The sequence below is a fragment of the Bos grunniens genome, chromosome 13, assembly GCF_055505025.1.
Source record: "Bos grunniens cultivar Pamir isolate PY7600 chromosome 13, Bosgru_T2T1.0, whole genome shotgun sequence".
Lineage (NCBI taxonomy): Eukaryota > Metazoa > Chordata > Mammalia > Artiodactyla > Bovidae > Bos > Bos grunniens.
In genome coordinates, this window is record NC_141177.1 from 70,686,652 (window position 1) to 70,701,217 (window position 14,566).

The 14,566-nt window shown below is 42.0% G+C and overlaps 1 protein-coding gene and 1 long non-coding RNA gene across 15 annotated transcripts in view; both read left to right on the plus strand.

Moving 5' to 3' along the window:
- Positions 1–14,566, plus strand: part of CELF2 (CUGBP Elav-like family member 2) — a 560,158-nt gene that overhangs the window by 138,343 nt on the left and 407,249 nt on the right. The window lies entirely within an intron of this gene.
- The window catches only part of LOC147361194 (uncharacterized), an 80,042-nt gene that overhangs the window by 4,860 nt on the left and 60,616 nt on the right, over positions 1–14,566 (plus strand). Inside the window, exon 2 of the long non-coding RNA XR_015139892.1 lies at positions 15–14,566. This exon is cut by the window's right edge and continues 60,616 nt beyond it. This is a non-coding gene — a long non-coding RNA (uncharacterized LOC147361194). The remainder of the gene's footprint in view (positions 1–14) is intronic.

Sequence of the window (14,566 nt, forward strand, 5' to 3'; positions counted from 1 at the left end):
CTTATGTGATAAAGATGTGGAATCTTTTAAAAAGTCACAATAAAAAAATTAAAAAGTCAAACACATAGAAAGTAGAAAACTGGTTGCCAGGACCTGGTGGGGACAGGGTTAAGGAAATATGGGGGGAAAATGCTGCTAGTTCCAAACCAATCTCATACTAATTAATCTAGAGCTGATGAATATTTCTTATTTTCCTTATTATCCCTAAGAAAGAACAGTTTTCCCAGCTTTCTGGGACCCAGGTCTATTGCAATTTGATATTTACAACATCCACCATTCATTAATTAATTCAACAAAGGTGCATTGAACACTACTTCTATGCAAAGAATGGTTATAGGCTCTGTGGTGGAGAACAAACTGATCACTGTCTCTTCTCCTAAGTAATGTAGTCTAGGATAGCAGGTAGGGATAATCACGGTGCTGGGTGGAAAGTGTTTAATGCCATAAGAAAGGTAGAAAGACATGTCAGCAAGCAAAAGGTACCAGGGAATTTCAGAAATGAGATGGGCCACCTCTAATTGGAAGAAGCAAGGACAGCCTTGTGAGTCAACCTTCTGAGCAAGGCTTGGACAGATGGCTCAGGTCTGACCATATGGCGGTGCAGGGGGCTGTTTCCCCCACACAGAGGGAACATCATCACCCAGAGGAGGTGTGCAGGGGCTGTGCAGGGAACAGGAAGTGGTGCCATCTTGTTGGAGGGAGTGCAGAGACAAGAAGAGGCACTTGGAGATCACTTGATGTGAAGGGTTTAGACCCCAGTCTGAGGAGCTGTTCTTCTCTTTGATTATTATTCATCCAAGAAGAGTTCTAAACTGTTGTTTAAGAAGAGTCATCTGGGCAAATTGACAGAATGGGTTTGGGGAAAGAAAAAAAAAGTTGGCTATTCTCCACAGGGGACCCCACGGGACTCCCAGACCTTACAATCCCTAGAGCTCCCCTCTCTGAGTCACTGTTCGGCTAACAATAGAAAACAAGCCCTCTGGTTTAAGTGATTATCTTCCAAACCTTACACTACCCAGTTTCCTGCTTATAGCACCCACCATTATACTGCACACTGACTCTGTGGCCACAGTTGCAGTTGGTAAGAAGTATTCTTTTTCCTTGCCCCAACCCCCACCTCCTTATCTTTTACAGTGCATCCCACCCCCACCCCCATAGCCTATGACTAAATTTTTTCCTGCTTGAATCTTTCTCTTATAGTATTTTTATTATCGATCCCAGGTTGAAGCCATTTAATGAAAAGCATTGTAGCTATATCAGGGTAGAAAATGCAGATTGAGTTTGTAGCTATAGTTCAAGAAATCTGAGAAAACCCATAGTTAATATGGTGCCCTTATGTATTCTCTCTTTTTCCTCTGCCATTCTCAGCATCTCTTGCGTCTGATGTGCCTAATGTTCACAATGTGACTGCCACAGCTCCAGCCATCACATGGAGACATGATCATATCCAGTGAAGGGCATTTTTTATCATGTGTTCTATTTTAGGGAAGACTTTCTTGCCCGTGTCTGAGTTCTTAGGGAGGGGAAATTGGGTTTCTGGTATTTGCAGCCTTTATATTAGGAGACATATTCTGCCATTAAGAAGAAAAGAAGAAGTCAAGGTAGGGGGAAATGGCTTTACATACTTACGAAGTGGTATCTGCCACAAGAACTCTTTTTCTTACTCAGTCCTCAGCCTATTCCAGCTGGGTTTCTAACCCTTTCATTCCACTGTCCTGGCCTGATCAAGGTCAACAGCACCCTCCGTCCAGCAAAGTCCAGTGGCCATTTATCTGTTTTCTCATTTGGTGCCTCAGCTGCACACAAAGTAGGGCCTCCATTTTTCATGAAACGAAAACCTTCTGAGTTTCCGGGACAACAGTCTTTCCCAGGTTTCTCCCTCTCTCACTGGCTCGTCTTTCCCAGTCTGCCTGCCTGTTCTTCCTCCTCCACTGGACTCTGCGTGCTGAGCTTCCCAGGACCTCCCTTGTCCATTTCTCTCTTCATTCATAGAGAGGATGTAGAGAGAGAGGTCATCAAGTTCATCTTAAGAAGGATAGTTCCCGTTTTCATATCTCCAGCCTCAGTTTCTACCTTGAGTTTCAAATCTGAATACCCAGTCATCAGTTTAACATCTCTTCTTGGATATATAATCTTGAAGTTGATGTGATTGAAAAGAACTCCGTTTTAAAGCATTTATTTATTTGGCTGTGTCCGGCCCTCGTTGGAGCTCTGGCTCTTTGTTGCAGCACGGCGCTTCTCTCTAGCTGTGGCACACAGGCTCAGTACTTACAGCACATGGCCTTGGTAGCCCATTCCCCGACCAGAGATCGAATATGTATCCACTGCCTTGCAAGGTGGATTCTTAACCACTGGACCACCAAGGAGGTCCCTCAAAAAGAACTTTTAAATCTACCCCCAACCACCTTAACTTCAGGCACCCAGCTGTTTAAAGGAGAATCCTTGAGTCATTTATATTGCCTTTCTTTTTCTCACGCTTAATAGACCATCCATCAGCCAAGTCTATTGACTCAGTCTCAAATTTCATCTATAATTTGGCCGCTTTCTCCATCTTTTTCTAAGCCGTCGTAGACTCCCACTTGTACTGTAAAAATGGCCCCTAACTGGTCTTCCATTTCCTCTTCTGCAAATCATTCTTCACATGGCAGCCAAAGAGATCTTTGAAAAGTCATCAATCAAACCACATTGCTTTTGGCTTCAAAGTGAGCAAGTTTGCTCTTGCTGGGAATAAAGTCCACACAGCGTGCCTTGGCATCCGGGAAGCTCCATGGGCTGCCTCTGCGAGCTCATTGCCTCCTGCTCGCCCTCTCCTCCCTTTCCTGTGTTGCTGACCCACTGGCCTGTCTTCCCTCTTACTTCCGCAGAGATCCTGCTTCTGACCACTCTAAGCAGTCCCGTCTGTAGCGAAGTTACTGTCACGTTGCCATATTATGTCACCCACAGAGTAGCTGTCATTATGTGTTCATTTATTTGTCCATTTACCCATTGTCTGTTCCCCTCCCTTCACCCCCCAGAACAGAATCTCCTTTGGCTTTCTTGCTTATTCCTCCGTGCACAGGACTCCCAACAGAGATGGCAGCCAGTTGATGTTTGTTGAATGACCATGTGAGCCCCCATTTTAGAGAGAAGAAAATAGAGGACCTGTCTCTCTGTCTTCATTTCTTTTCTCTGTCTACTTGAAAGTCTCTTATCATCTCCCTGTTCTTTTTCTCCTTCCCCAACCTATCCCTTACACATCCCCTATACAGGGTGGCAAATGACAGCCCACAGACCAAATCCAGCCTGTTTCCTGTTTTTATAAATAAGTTTTTATTGGGACACAGCCAAACCCATCTGTTTACATATTGCCAATGTCTGGTTTCGTGCCATCAAGTCAGAGCTGAGTGGTTGTGGCAAAGACTGTATGACCCAACAAGCCAAAAACATCCATTATTTAGTTTTATAGAAAAAGTGGACCAACCCATGCTCCAGACGCATCTTAGATGCATTTCTGCTCTGAAGTCGTCTCTATCTGGAAGGGTTCCGTGCCTCTCCTGTAGTTTCCAAAGGCCCGAGTGCTAACTCCTATGCTGGCATCCGTATCATTGATAATAGAGTTCAGTAGAGGACTTTTAGATCTCCACTAATTAGGAAATGCATTACTACTACTAAGTCGCTTCAGTCGTGTCCGACTCTGTGCGACCCCACAGACGGCAGCCCACCAAGCTTTGCTGTCCCTGGGATTCTCCAGGCAAGAACACTGGAGTGGGTTGCCATTTCCTTCTCCAAGGAAATGCATTGAGATCCCACTATTATTCATTGTTTTTCCTCAATGTCTAACAGTGCCTGGAACATAGTAAACCCTTAATTAATATTTACATAAATCTTTGAGTGAATAGATGTTTGAATGAATGAATAAAAGTTTGAATTGGGAAGTATCCTGGTCTGGTGGTGCTTTTATCACAAAATACCAGAGCCTGGGTGACTTAAACTTACCTATTTCTCACAGTTCTGGAAACTGGGAGGTCCAAGACCAAGGCGCTGGCAGATTCAGCATCTGAGTGAGAACCAGCTTCCTGGTCTAGTGTCTGCTGCCATCTTTCTGTACCCTCACCAGGTTGGGGTGGGGGAGCTGGGAAAGAAGGGGAGAAAGAAGAAGAGCCATCTCACTGGTCTCTTCTGATCCCCACCCTAATGACCTTAGCTAAACCCGATCACCTCCTAACCCCATCACACTGGGCTTTAGGATTTCAACATATGAATTTTGCGGGTTTCCCTGGTGGCTCAATGGTAAAGAACCTGCCTGCCAATGCAGGAGACTCGAGTTTGATCCCTGGATCAAGAGGATCCTCTGGAGAAGGAAATAGCAACCTGCTCCAGTATTCTTGCCTGGAAATCCCATGGGCAGAAGAACCTGGCAGGCTACATACAGTCCATGGGGTCACAAAGACACAATTTCGTGACTAAACAACAACATACGAATTTGGGGGTGGGGGGACACATTCAGCTCCTAAGAGGAAGGGAGGGAGGAAGCATTGGAGAAACTTCACAGACTACCAGTCTTAGACCAGATATATGATTTCTGTGTTCGGTCACCCTTCTCACTCTGCTCTTGCCAACCAGAAAAATTCATCTTGTTGGCTGGAAACTTATAAACTTAAATTGGACTGTTACCAGGCTGCTCAGAGCTGTTGCTGTTGAGTCTGTTAGCACAGAGGTTAAGAGACTGGGCTTTGGGCTCAGACACGCTTTAATCTTGTGTTTGTACCTTTTTTTAATTTAAATTTATTTATTTTAATTGGACGCTAATTACAATGTTATATTGGTTTTGCCATACATCAACATGAATCCGCCACGGGTGTACATGTGTTCCCCATCCTGAACCCCCCTCCCACCTCCTTCCCTGTACCATCCCTCTGGGTCACCAGCCAGTGCACCAGCCCCAAGCATCCTATATCCTACGTCTTAATCACATGACCTTGAATGAGTGAGTTAATATCTCTGTCTCAGTTTTTATTTGAAAATTTGGAAAAATTATGCTACCCATCTCATAGTGTCACTGAGAAAAGATAATCTGTATAGAGTATTTAGCCTGGCACCCAGGGAGTAATCAGTAGATGGTAGTTTTTAAAGTGGTGGATTCAGAGGTAGCTTAATGTTCATTATTTGGATTGTGCTTCTATCGAGACAAGATACCTTGTTGCCTTACAAGAAGCACTCTGGTGAAGTGGTTCAGCACATACACTCTGGAGACAAACTTCAACATATGTTCAAATCCCTGTTCAGCTCCTTACTTGCTCCGTGATCTTGGGTACGTTTCTTCACCTCTCTGTGCCTCGTTTTCTTTATCTGTAAATTGGAAGTCATTATAGGAACAGTTGTTCAGAGAATGAAATAAAGTGATAGGTGTAAAGTGCTCAAAATAATGCCTACTTTACTTTATTGTAAGGAAGTTAGAGTTGCATGCTAGTTGAAACTTGTGACGGGGAATGAAGCAATGTTAAGCCATAGGCCACAGAAACCTCTCGTTCAGATATTAATTATTCTGTGGCTAGATCTTTTGCCTTGCTATGTATGATTATTGATCTAAAATAAAATGCCCCAATTATTAAATATAAAATTCCCTTGACCTTGCTATGACACATGAAAATACCAGTTGCCCAAAGAAAGTATATATGCACATATCGCCTATCTATCTTGGGCAGCTCTACCAGGAATATGGTTTTCATTGATTCTCCAGATAACCTAAATCAAAACATTTCTTTATGGATGTGTATAAGAGTCCATAGTGACTGAATTAAATTACACTTGTTTTATAATATAGTGTTCTGATGTGTAACAGACTATCAAAGGAACCATCTTTACAAAGAAAACTTTAGAATATTGTTAAGTTACTCACTGCATGACCTATTTAAACTGCTCAGATTCTTCTTGTAGACTGCATAATTAAATTTTAAATGGAACATGATAAAGAAATTATACTGGCGATCTCCAGAGATTTCGATACCCTATTTGGCTCTTTATAAAAGTGTAGCAAAGGCATACTTTAAAATTTAATAAAGGCCTGCCCTAATTTTTTTTTCCCTTTTAGATTTTCTTTATCTGTTCAGGCATCCAAAGATGTGTTATATTATCCACAAGTGTTACCTGAAATAAACGATCAAAATAAAAATTCTTAAAAGCACATTTATCCCAATTTGAGAATTCCATTACTTGCACATGAGAGCTTTTGTGGAGCCGTTGAACTCCTTGAAGATAAAACCTACCATTTCCTGAATTTGTCACCATGGAGAATTGGGGCTTTATTCATTCTGTTTGTAGAAGCGTTCATATCTTCAGCACTTCTAGAGCAAAGGGGTAGAAAATGGATTCCAGGGAAGATGTAATTTTGCAATTAGAACTCCTTCTTTGCTATGGATAAGTTGCCCTTCTTGAAGGAGTTGACGGAAACACACACACACACACACACACACACACAGCCTGTTGGAAGAAGGGTTAATGCAGAGGACAGGAGAATTCTAGGACTGAGCCTCCTAAGAGCTATTGGAGCCTCTTGGGCCAAGAATTCTGTTTCATCACCTTCCATTGTTTGTTTTCTTTTGTACTTAAAGGGATGCTGCCAAGATAAAACTATATTAAATACATTTTCCTCATATTTGCCTGATACTGCTTTGTCATATAAAACATATTAGAAGAAAAGCTTCTCAGTCTTCCCTGAAGGATTTCAGATTTGCTGTCCACTGAGCTTTGACAAAACATGGAAGCGTTTCTCTTCCCGTGCAGGATTGGTTTGTTTTTTATTATACCTTCTCAAACGTTTGCCTCCATCAGTGTTTGGAGTGTTCAAGCTACCAAGATCATATAAATTAACAAAACTCATTTATACATACACACTGCTAAACCTTAGAAAGCTTTCTTTTCAGATTAGGTTTTGTAAATGTTTCTATTATGTATTTCCCTTTGCCTTCTTTCTGGCAAATATACAGATTTCCTATTGGGCTCAAACCACTCAAGCATCCAATTCTGGTTTCATTTTTCAAATAAGCTATATTAAACTCACATGCCACTATATAAAACCAAACGGAGGCAGTGACACAGGCCAACAGAGAAAATAAATTCACCATTTAGCCTGACTGTTCATCCTTAACCCTCTGCCTGTCACACTTTGGGTGGGGGAGGAAGGACGGAACTTCAAGGAGAGACGCTGAGCTACATAGAGGATGCTAAAGAGGAGTTCGTATCCAGAGCAGGATTATCCAGTGAGGAAGTGGAAATTCTGCTTCACCACCACAATATGACATTTGAGACCATCTCCTGGTCAGATTCAGGCTTCCCAAGTGGTGCAGTGGTAAAGAATCCACCTGCCAGTGCAGGAGACACCAGAGACAGGGTTCAGTCCCTGGGTCAGGAAGATCCTCTGGAGGAGGAAATGGCAAAACCCACTCCAGTATTCTTGCTCTGGAAATCCCATGGACAGAGGAGCCTGGCAGGCAATAGTCCATTGGGTTGCCAAGAGTCAGACACAACTACATGACTGGGAACACACACACAGACACAGACACAGACACAGACACACACACACACACACACACACACACGGCCAATTCAGACCTATGGCACTCGGGTGAGTATCTCCAAAGGTGACACTTGGTCACCTGTAACTCATTATAATGCACCAGGTTCCCCCTGAGCTCCTTGATGCAAATTGGGCTTTCAGTGAAGTAGATTTCAATGAATAGCTCACAATTTAAACATGTATGTAAGGAATAATGAAGATGCTTATGGACATAATAAACAATGAAACTTTAAGATTCATCTGTTGACATTTAACAAGATTGTTATTACTAGTTGCATCACCAAGCACCCATGTGAGCAAGGAAATTCATGAGATCCTATGGAGGTGCAGGGTATGATGAACCCTGCTTTTAAGAACCAAACTATCTAAAAGTGGAAATCTGGTTTATAGTAGGAGAAACGATGCTCTTCACTAACTCTCCGTGCTTAGGACAAAGTCTGTCCAATGATGAGATGAAAGCATTTCTATTGAATACATTAAGTATCATTTAAATTGAGCAAGTATTTAAGTTCAGAGGAGAAAGAGAACAGTTTTCAGTAAGGTGATTAGAAAAATCTCACCATGGAGGATGTAGATCTTCTAGGAAAAGACACAGCAGCAACAAGGCAAAGAGTGAGAAATATGGAGTTCCGAAAGGGGGATTGCAGCCAGCTGGTTTCAACCAGATGTTTTGTTGAGAGAATAATGAAATATGAGTTGAGAGGTGTAGGTAGAAGTGACTTGCACTCTTTAAAGGATGAGAGAGTTTTCGTTTTGCTTGGCTTTGTTTTCAGTGGGCCATTGGAGGCGTTTGAGTTGGATGAATATGGGATTCAAAAAGTGTGTGAGCAAGGTGACTGATGGTGTCCTACAAAATATATTATTCTGGCAAGAGCAGCACAAACCATAAACTCCAAGAGGACTAGGACTAAGTCCCATTTTGTTCATCTCTTTTATCCTCAGCACCTAGAACAGTGCCTACAGGCCACAGTAGGTGCTCATATATCTGCCAAATGAGTTAATGGTAAATGGAGATGAGGGTTTTTCCAAATAGTTCAAATGAGGATAATAAATGCATGAACTAGACTGATCTTGTAGAAAGGGAAAAAAGCAATGACTGATTACAGATAATATTGGAAAACACAAATCAATATTGCTTGCTGAAACTCAGGCAGTAGAGAAAAAGTTTCCACTTTGGGCATATCATTGGTGTCATCCACCAAACCCAGTGAGGGAGGTCTGGAGAGGGCTTGTTGGGAGATGTGAAGCTAGAAAGAGGATTGCTTTATAAGTTTCCCCGGTGGCTTTAGCGGTAAAGAACCCATCTGCCAATGCAGGAGACGTAAGAGATGCAGTCTCGATCCCTGGGTCAGGAAGATACCCTAGAATAGGAAATGACAACCCACTCCATTGTTCTTGCCTGGAAAACCCCATGGACAGAGGAGCTTGGCGGGCTACAGTCCACGGGATTGCAAAGAGTTGGACATGACCGAAGCAACTTAGCACACACACACACACACACACACACGCACACACACACGAATTTGAGATAAAGGCCAGATATTTTGATGAACATTTCTGGTGGAGGGTGAGGGACACTTGTGGATTTGGAACTGCAGATTTGAGCATTAAGTAATAAAGCATCTTGGGGATTGCTTGCATGAAAATTTAGTTGAAGTCATCTTGTGCACACATGGGTTTTGTGGTTCCCTGTCAGAGTGACATCCTTTGCCAAATTAAGCAAGATGCAAATTTGATACTGAGTCCATGAGGACAAATGATGTTGAAGCAGAGATAAGCGTAATACTCATGTGGTTTTTAGTTCATTCTGCCAATTTCTCAAGAGAATGAATAAAGGAAGTTCTCTAGGGTGACTTAATAGACTGTGCCCTCCCCTTAAATGCCCACCTCAAGTTGCCATCTTGGTTCTGACACTCACTGTGAGAACTTGGTACCTGGCACTCCTGGAGGGGTTGAGTTGGCAGCTGAATCCTCTATGCTGCCTGCTTCCATTTGGCCTTTCTCATCTTGGCCTGGTGCTTCTGGGCTAATTCCATCACGTCTGGAGTTTCATCTTCTCTGGGTTCATGCCTGAAGCTCTGGCAGTTGACTGTGTTCAGTTGAGAAAGTCCTATCCAAGTTCAAGTTCCAAGATGCAAGAGTCTCTTTAATACTAGGGGGAATGGAAACCCAAGTTCAATGCCACATTTTATCCATTCATTTTGTAACCCGGTTGCAGCATTGCCGAAATGTTACAAATTAAAATATTTTCTATAAAGGAGCCAGGATTCATTTAGGAAGGCTTTGGGACAACTTGAAGAATTACCGTTAAGGGAAAATAGGTCATAAAAGCCACCTGGGAGCTGGTTCCCCAGATCAGCCCAGGGGTTGTTGAATCTTGTAGATTTTAAATTTTGCTTATGAATGTGTATGGCCATTCAAGCATCCTACAGAGATGCCTGTGAGGGTGAAAAAGTTGTTTCTGTTTTGAGCTCAAGTGAAGGACAATAGTACTTTAGAAAATTGGGAAATGAAACTCTGTGAAAGGAACTAAAGACAGAGTGAGATGAAGTCAGAGCAATTGTGAATTCTCAACCCCGAGAACACAAAGATTTCTTATGTATTTTCTTCTTCTCTCTTCCTGTTCCAAGCTCTCAGTGGATCCCCTCCCTTCTCTAATGTATATGTGCATTGTTGTTGACTTTTGTGAAGTAGAAAGCAGCAATAAGATCTTTAGAATGAACAAAGGTTAAGAAATGGTTCCTTTCACTCAACCATAGACAGATTCAGTTTTCAAAAAAAATTTTTTTAATAAATAGATGTTTTTCCTTAAAAAGGAAGAAATGGTTACTCTCAGTGCAGCAGTAATCAAATTTCAACATAAAATTTGTTCAAGATCACAAAGCAATCTGCATAAGAATTGTGCAAATATTCTTATGTGAATATTCTCCCCACCACCACCACCTGGCCTGTTATTTTTCCTAAGTCCAGTGGGAGGACTTTTGAGTTAGATGGAACTTATCTTGCATCACTTCCTGGTTTTATAGATGAATAAGCTGAGTATCAGAAAGTCAGAAGCCAGTTTTAGTGACCACACTCTTTGTGCTTGCTGGACAAGTCGATATTTGCATGGTGTGGATGGAGTCTGTGTTCATTTCAGGGTCTGTTCTTGGAGTCATAGACCTGGAAACCTGTTATCTACTCTCTGAGATCTTTTTCCTCTCAGTTTTCTTCTATCTGCCTTCCCTACCTTCCCCTGGGGACAAAATCTTCATTTTCAGTATTTTCACTAAAGCTTTGTTTCAACTAAATGAAAACCAGGTATAGAGATTCGGTTGATGTTGGGTATATCATAGTGTACAGTAATGCTTCAGAGGGGACATCTGAGTCCAGTGGCTAAGACCCCGAACTCCTAATGCAAGGGGCCAGGGCTCCATCCTTGAGTTCGCATGCCACAACTAAAGATTTCACAGGCCTCAGTGAAGAGCGAAGATCCCACATGCTGCAAATAAGACCCGGCACAGCCAAATAAATATTTTTTTTAAAAAAATAGTGCTTCTCAGATTTTAATGTGCTTGTAAATTACCGGGGGATTTTTATTTAAATGCATAGTCAGATCTAGTTAGTCTGAGATGAGGCCCGAAATTCTGCATTACAAACAAGCTGATTCTGACCACCCCATGAGCAGCAAGGAACTGCAGACCCACCAGCCACATCTTGTTTGAAAGAAGTCCCCATCACTTTCCAAGTTCTGCATCCATATCTTTAGGAATACGATGCTTTTATTATCTCTTATCTCTGGTTGGCTTGTTTCCTTTTAGAGAAGATGCTACAGAGTGTTCTGCAAACTGCCACTGCAGGAGTAATTTCTTTTCAAAGCCTGAGATACTATAAACCCACTGTAGCAGCCTGTGGATTGAACTATATAAAGGCAATCTTAGGTTATCGAGCCCATGTGAGTTTAGGATTCAATATCAATCAAGATTTGACTTTCAATTCTGAGTTTATGATGAGCAGCTCCCATTGAAGAAGAAACCAGAACTTTGGCTATTAGAAACTTTTTATTTTACAAATACAAAGACTTATTTATGTCAAGTAATTGAGTTCCCAGATGTTCTCATTCTGTATCAGTGACTGTAAACAGTGTCAGCCTTGGTAATATGACACAATGAATATATATGTATTCACATTCATATTCAGGAGTCAGCCTCAACACTACAGTCAATTCACAGGTTATCTTGCTCATTCCTGGAAACTGGTGTTTATTGACTGTGCAGATGATAAAATTGTCTTTGTTTTATTTATTCCATATGAGCCTGCAAAGTATTCTAGAAGAAATATTACTTCTTGCCCCTCTATTCCCATTCATCCTATCCCCTTTACTAAAGTAAACTGAGGTATCTGGATATAGCAATCTAATTTGGGATGACTCAAGAGAGATACAGAAAAAGATAGGTAACATTGAATACTCAAAATTCAATAATGAAAAATAATTACTTTAGTGAAAAGCCAGCTGTTCTTTCTTTCCTAATAGGCATGTGATGTTGATGAAAAATAGCATTCAAGTAAAGTTTACCAAGTAAGACTGGTTTGATTCAGGGTATTATATTATTCTGCAGAATAGGAAATGTTATTTAGGTTGAACAAAAAGCTGAACAGTCCAGCCAGTCCAAAAGACCCAAATACTAAAGGATTATCTTTAGAGAATGAAAAATGCTGGTGCATTATATGTAAGGCAATGCATGATAATTCTTTCAGAGAATATTCTGCCTGTGTTTTCTATGTCCTTCAAATTTCATTTGAATGAATGCTTTATGGATTTCTGTGACGCTTGGGGATATGTTAAAATACCATTGCAAACATACCAGGGAACTCAGGTTTAGATAATTCTCGATTTGAATGATTATAGCATGCTGCTGTATCCCATTTGGAAAAAAAAAAAAATAGGAGTTTTGTGACAATTTGAAGTTTCCTTTCTGTGTCTCCCACAATGGGTTTGCACAAAGAAGACCTTTGATACATAGATTGGAGTCCAAGGACATGAGGGACTGGGGAAGGGAGGCGGGCAGGAGGCCGGCCAACAGACATGTGCTCAGGAGTCGGTTACTGCCCAGCAGAGGGGACTCAGGCGCCCTGGGCCCCCATGGAACACTGTCTACTGTGGGGCGAACAAGCTGCTGTATGTTCCATAATACCTTGTCCTTCAGTGGTTGATGTCCCTCAGGGAGAATTCATTCACGGGCACTTCTCTCTTCCCCATGCTCAGGCCAAGCACTTCTAAGGCCAGAGAAGACACACTCTGAAAGGCAGCAATAAGAGGAATCTGTAGGCTTCTGCATAGCATCTGCAGGCAACCCTCAGGGCAAATTAAAAGCAGGCCATGAAAGTTATGACCAACCTAGATAGCATATTCAAAAGCAGAGACATTACTTTGCCAACAAAGGTCTGTCTAGTCAAGGCTATGGTTTTTCCTGTGGTCATGTGTGGATGTGAGGGTTGGACTGTGAAGAAGGCTGAGTACCGAAGAATTGATGCTTTGAACTGTGGTGTTGGAGAAGACTCTTGAGAGTCCCTTGGACTGCAAGGAGGTCCAACCAGTCCATTCTGAAGGAGATCAGCCCTGGGATTTCTCTGGAAGGAATGATGCTAAAGCTGAGACTCCAGTACTTTGGCCACCTCATGTGAAGAGTTAACTCATTGGAAAAGACTCTGATGCTGGGAGGGATTGGAGGCAGGAGGAGAAGGGGACGACAGAGGATGAGATGGCTGGATGGCATCACTGACTCGATGGATGTGAGTCTGGGTGAACTCCTGGAGTTGGTGATGTACAGGGAGGCCTGGCGTGCTGTGATTCATGGGGTTGCAAAGAGTTGGACACGACTGAGCGACTGAACTGAACTGAACTGAACAATATCTGCGTTATGGGTATGGTCACCATTGTATCCAAGCACCCGTTACAGTGCCTGGTACCCAGCAGATGCTTCTTCTTGTTGTTCAGTCACTATAATTTGTGTCCAGCCCCATAGATTGCAACACACCAGCCTTCCCTGTTCTTCACTGTCTCTCAGAGTTTGCTCACATTCATGCCTATTGAGTTGGTGATGCCATCTAACCATCTCATCCTCTGCTGCTCTCTTCTCATTATGCCTTTTATCTTTCCCAGCATCAGGGTCTTTTCCAGTGTGTCAGCTCTTCACATCAGGTGGCCAAAGTACTGGAGCGTCAGCTTCAGTATCAGTGCTTCCATGAATATTCAGGGATGATTTCCTTTAGGATTGACTGGTTTGATCTCCTTGCAGTCCAAGGAAGTCTCAAGAGTCTTCTCTAGTACCACAATTTGAAAGCATCAATTCTTCAGCAATCAGCCTTAAATATTCATTCAGAGAAGGAAGGCAGGGAGAGAGGAAAACACTTGACTCAAATAAAATGGGAAAAGCTGGCATTGGCTACCTGCCAGCCAACAACAGTAATAGATTGAAGATTAGAGGTAATTTTTTAAAATGATATCTCACTTCTGACTTAAGTCCTCAAGCTAACATTGAAATTTTATGCTTGCCAGATTTATTATGCATGAGGAGAGGGGACAAGAAAAGATAGGCATGAGAGAGCAGACAGCTCTGTGTATCAACAACCTCAATTCTAAAGTCTGGCGCTTGGGGACTTGACTTTTAGCATCAATAGTTATATTATATCCACTTAATTTTTTAAAAGATTAACAGTGTTTTTATCTTTGATTATTCAGTATATATATGTTCGTCGTTATCTGTGAATCACTGAAGAGCTGCATGGATTATCCATGCCAAGTTCTAGATGAGGAATTAGGTTAAAGGACTTAACTACTTGATTGTGGGGTGACCTGGGGAGCCTGGGTTTGAGGGAAGGCCAGCAGAGGCAAAAATGGAAAAACTGCCTTGGTTACCTGGATGTTTGCAGATGGGCAGTGACTTTGTTTACATTCTGCTAACATATTTGAGTGAAGAGTACAACAGTCAGTAAATCACACAGATATTTCAGATACATGGCCCTAGGCAC